Source organism: Aedes aegypti, chromosome 2 (assembly GCF_002204515.2).
Source record: "Aedes aegypti strain LVP_AGWG chromosome 2, AaegL5.0 Primary Assembly, whole genome shotgun sequence".
In the NCBI taxonomy this organism is placed as follows: Eukaryota; Metazoa; Arthropoda; class Insecta; order Diptera; family Culicidae; genus Aedes; species Aedes aegypti.
In genome coordinates, this window is record NC_035108.1 from 236,472,391 (window position 1) to 236,478,390 (window position 6,000).

Here is a 6,000-nt window from a genome sequence, read left to right on the forward strand (position 1 = left end):
GCTTGCAGTCAAAAACTATGGGATCGCGAATTCTGGCAAAAGAAATAATGCTGCACTTCTCAGGGTTAACAACCATACAGTTCAGGGTACACCAGTTCTTGAAGTTGTCCAACTCTTGCTTGTTCCAAGCCGAATTGCATCGGCTTTAGAACGAATCTTCGAATAAAGCTTCAAGTCATCAGCATAGGATAAGCGAGGGCCATGGAGCACGTAGTTGACATCATTGAAGTATAATAGGAATATTAGCGGTCCTAGATGACTTCCTTCAGGGATTCCCGATGAGGCGAGAAAATCTTTTGAACGAAAACCTTCTACTGTAACGGAGAGTTTCCGTCCAATCAGGTATGTTTTGAGCCAACGCAACAAATTACCGCTGACACCATATTTTTCCAATTTGGCAATCGTAATGGCGTGATTGATCTTATCGAATGCCGCAGACAAGTCGGTATAGATGACATCCGTTTGACCCTTATTCGCAAAACTCTCTGTGACATGCGACGTAAGGCACAGGAGATTTGTAGTGGTAGATCTTCCCGAGATAAAGCCATGTTGTTCATCGCTCAGATACTGCTTACTGTGAGACGTCAATGCATCCAGGACTATGAGTTCAAACAACTTGGAAATGGAGGACAAAGACGAAATGCCACGGTAGTTGTTTACGTCCTTTCGATCTCCTTTTTTGTGGACAGGAAACATGATGGCGGTTTTCCAAATAGACGGGAATACACCACTAGATAGTGACAGGTTGAATGCATGTCGATTTTGCGAGCTTACTGACGAGATCCAAGGTTTTCGGAGATCGCCTGACGATTTTTTTTATAATTCTCCTGGGAATACTTATTTCGGGGGATTTATTAATTCGGAGTGATTCAATGTGAAGTATTTTATTCTTTGCACTCCTGATTCACTTCGAAAGTTTTTTTTTCAAACTACTGATCACAATATGCGTTGTTTCCAAGCGCTTCTTATTACCTCGTTTCAGACAATCCAGCCGAGAAAATTCCCCCTGTCAAAGTTGACCCTGGAAGTACCAAAGTTCTTTACTCAATTCTGAACCTTACATAAATACAGCTTAGTGTTTTGTTTCAGACAGTTGTATGATGAAAAACCCCACAGTGGTTTATCATTCTTGCCCTTTGTTGTTGTTGAATTTTGTCCAGATACCTTTGGAACTTCCTTGTCGTATCATTGGAAAATACATGGTAGATTCATGATTCAATTCATAGTGAACTTCTCCAAAAGATTACAGTAGGATTCTTGCATTGACAATTTCTCCATTAAGATTTGTTGTGGATTATAGACATGATTTGTAGGAGTGCCTGTTCAGTACATCAGATAACACTTCAAAGGTTGCATTGTGTATATTGTACAACATAGTTGAGAAAACCTTGCTTTTCGTTTACAGCCACAGCTTGGTGCTTCTGGCAATCGTCAACCGCGTGGCGACCGGAAGGAAAAATTATTGGAGAGATTTGATATTGCCATAAACATTGATGTTAAGAACATCCAACTTTAGGGGTCCGTGAGACTTTTGTATAGCTTCAAAGGGGGTCGTTATTCCGAAAAGGTTGAGAACCACTGTACTAGACAGCTACTGACTGATACGTCAATCAGCAGCTGCAACTCTGTTTTTATCAAACTCAATTTAAAATTCAGATTCACTGTCCAGAAATAATCCATTTCCCGGAATGCCGTTTACCGGAATCCATTTCCCGGAATGACCTATTTCCCGGAATGCCATTTCCGGAAATCTATCTCCCGGAATGCCACTTCCCGGAATACCAAACTAAGATGTGTATTTATTAGAATAAACATTGAAAGTAAGGAAACAAGTGCTCAAAACCCTGTTTAAAACAGAAATTCGATGTAACTGTTTGAAATATATACGTTTTTCTGTAAGTTATATTATCGTACCATTTTGATTTGATCTCATCATCTTTTTGACAGCTTTATTGAGCACCTAATTTAAAAAAATACACCGACACGTTAATGCTTCCAGTGGACGATTTGCCCTTTGAACGAAGCACCACACTAGACAACGAACTAGCATGTAACGCCCAGCGGCACAGTCGAAAAACGTTCCTGACCAAAAGTTTTTCGGACTGAAGCGGGAATCGAACCCACACTCCTTGGAACGATGCGGCTCAATGCTTGCTAACACTAACCGCACGACCACGAAGCCCACTAGCTTTAGCAACAACGAATTGGATCTCTGATACGCTGAACACCCGGACGAAAAAAAAAAGTTACTCCAAAACTTCCCGTAGGTCTAGAACTTCTGGCAATACACAAGATCAACTTTTATATAGACATTATGCATTGGAAATTTGAGTTACATTAAATATACAAATAATACGCATTTTATTTCGTTTTCATTTCCATTTTGGAAAAGCCAACAATTATGGCATCTCCTCACTTTTGCGAATTTCAGGTTGAACGAAGTAAGTAAGTGCTACTCTAGTTTTGACAGAACCGTATGTTACTCTAAAGTGAGTAACAGTGAGGATACTCACTTTTGAGCAGTTCCACTTTGTTCCGAAGTGAGTCGAAATCTACTCACGTTTGAGTAGATTTGAACGAGCGTGAAGGGAACACGACATTCGTTATCTATAGGTTTCTATCTCTATTGAACTGTCACACTGCCCTTCTACGCCTTCTTGTCCAATGTTCTATGTGAACCTTATGGACCGTGGGACAAATATGCGTAGAACGGCAGCACAAGCCTTACAAAATTGACAAATATGTCAAATTTTTGCGTGAAATAATTTTTGCCTAATTCATTGAATCAACAGAATAACATTAGTTTGAAAGAAGGGAAAATTTGTGATGTTTACAGCAGCCATCCTGCCAAATATTTTCCTTTCGGTATAATTCGGAATAAAGGCAAATATTAAAAAAAGAGTGATTCTTTATGAAAAAAGGCAGTAGCTATACACCCGATTCTGTTTTTGCACGGATTTTTTTACAAGGCCGTGTAAAAAAGTTTCCATACATTTTTTTCCGCCAAAACCTTATTTTTGCATGAAACTCCGAGAAATGGTGTTACTTTTTTGCATGGTTTTTGAAACTTAGAACTGAAAACTTTTTATTGCACGGTACGCATCCCCTGTGTAAAAAAGAATCGGGTGAAATTGGAATTCACGTTAATGAAATTTTTTATTCGTTTGAACGATGCTATTTGTCCTTATGACATAACTTGAAAGAACAGCCTCTGTATAAAAGAAGGACAATTAGCCAATGAAAATGTAGATAGTATGGAAAAACTCTACTAGAATAACACGAAAATAGACCGGCCGAAAATTTCCTCACAGACTGCACATAGTACCATAGTGGAGGTTCAAAATGTCATGAGATTATTTAGACTTAAAGTTAGTCTACAATTGGAAGGGATTTGAGATCTAAAAATTTGTACCACCTGATTCAAAAATAGACTAAACTAAGCTTGCAAACGAATTGTCTGGAAAAATCCAGCCCGTAAAAAATATCGATCTAATAAACAATCTAATCCACCAACCCTTAACCTCGCTCACTAACTAAAAATATGGTGGATAGAATCATTATAACTTCAAATATGTTTTCCAGAGGATTCGCTGGATGTTTTATTAATGTACTTCTAAATAAGCCAGGAACTTTACAAATCAGATTACCAAATAGGAGGACAAAAATCAAAGTTACGTTGCCTGTTGGTCAACTAATAGTTTTTAAAATATTCTAATTCAACATAAAAAGGTGAGGATGCAATTGAGCATGGATTTTCTAAACGATACATCAATGAAGTATTACCGGCGTGCGCGGTGACATTGGGCCTAGGGCGTGACTTTAACTACCCTTTTCGATGCATCTCATGGCGAGCATGAACATCAAAAAACTAAACTATGCCAATCTAATGTCTACTTACAAAGGATTCTTGAAACGTGCCACATTTTTTTTTCATGATTCTGATATTATTTTGCTGTCAAAATAGTGGCCCAAAGTCACCCTTTTGGCCCAATGTCAGCCAAAACGACGGAATATCATTTCTTTAAAAGTTTTCTTAGAAGTTGATTATTTTGATTATTCTTGAATGCCTTTCCGGGAAATGGGGTATTGCGGGAAAAAGGGTATCCGGGAAATGATTTCCAGGAAATGTCTTTCCGGGAAATGGAATAGAACCGATCATTGTTTTCGCAAACTTGTTAGAGGTGGATGCCATCGTCAAGTAGCTGTCAGTTTTCGGAATATATCACCTTCTTAAGGTGATTATAAAACGAAGCCAAACTTTGAATTTTCAAGTGCACAAGATTAGAGATTCTGACAACAGTTCGCGTTGAAAACCAATCAAATTGCTTGCTTGCTGGTTGTGATCTGAGAGAGACTCGCGAAGAGGAAAAATATCAAAGTCATATGCAGCCCAGATTCCCCTCTCACGAAACGTCAAATGCAGCCCACCGTTTTTATGGCTGAAAAAGTGAAAAGTATTGTGTTCAAAGTAAAATGTTATTAAAAACCTCAGTCGACGGAGCAGTTTTTTCCAAAGTTGCTGATAAATTTAAGCAAAAGATTAATTATTTCTAATGTCTGCTACGTTTGCTGGCATGAAATTTCACTCAAACGGCTATTTATGATTCGATGTGGTGCAAACTCAATCATTTTTTGCTGAGATGTTCATGTGAGGTTTTGAACAGCATGCGCCAAATTGGTATACACACTAGTGGAATAAGAAAAAAACTCAGCAATCACAGAAAAAGAAGACCGTCTTCGCGAGTCTCGTCTCAGGTTGTGATCAATGGGATAATATTCAACGCGGAGCGCTGTTTGGTTCTCAAGTCTTGTGCTCTTGAAAATCTGAGGTATGGCATCGTTCTATAATCACCTTGATATAGTACACCATGACATATACCGAAGACGCATACTTCGATTACCGAGATTGTATTTGAGGCTGTAGCACAACCTCTATTCCAACAAAAAAGAAATGAACACCGTCTTCAGCAATTTAGCTCCACATGCTGTAACTTAACATTATACAACGGAGAATTGCGCTTCAATGACACAACAGAGAAATATTCGTCATGAAAAGTTTCAAAAAACTGAAGTGGAAGTCAAACCATGACATCCATTCACCCTCAGGGTTGGGTGACAAAACGTCGAAAGACAAAATGTCGAATGCCAAAACGTCGAATGCTAAAACGTCGAAATGACAAAACGTCGAAAGACAAAATGTCGAATGCCAAAATGTCGAACGTCGAAATAATAAAACATCTAACACGAAATGATAAACACGTCATACACAAAAAAATATGCGAGAATATGGCAAAACGTCGACTAATTCAATTAATGAGGAACGCGAACAAAAATATGTGACGTTTAATCAAAATATTAGTCGTCAAAATATAATCTTTTCCAATGTTATCACCGCGACACATTTGTTTTAAGGTGGCCATGGAAGTGGTAATTATAATAAATCGAATTGAAAATAGTTCAAATTTATCGAATTTGCTTAAGCTTTTTTATTGAGTTTTCAGGCTATAAAACTATTATTAGAATCTCTCACTAAAGTCCTATTTTAAGTCAAATATTCCAAGGGGGGTGCGAGGGGCTAGTATTGTTCTAACTATTTGGTGTTTGTACGATAAAACAATTAACATTTCGACGCAAAAGGAATCAATGTATAGAAGACAACTCAATAAAAATAAAATAATAATAAAGTTGGATAATCCGATGAAGAATTGTGGTTTCTGAAAAGCAAATTCATGAATCGAATTTTTACACTTATTCGATAAAAGAATGAGTTTTAAAGAATAAATAATTCACTAATTGTCTGAATTTGATGGAATTAATGTCACTAGTTCATTGAAAGAATGAATGTATTTTATAAGAATAAAGAAAACATTATTCTTCAATAAATAGCATAACCACTAGTGACTTCAATGCACTTCCAAACAATTTCTGCATCGATTGAGAAGTTATTCAAATGTTATATATCCGCTATTCACTCAAGAAACTTTTAAACTGATTGAGGAG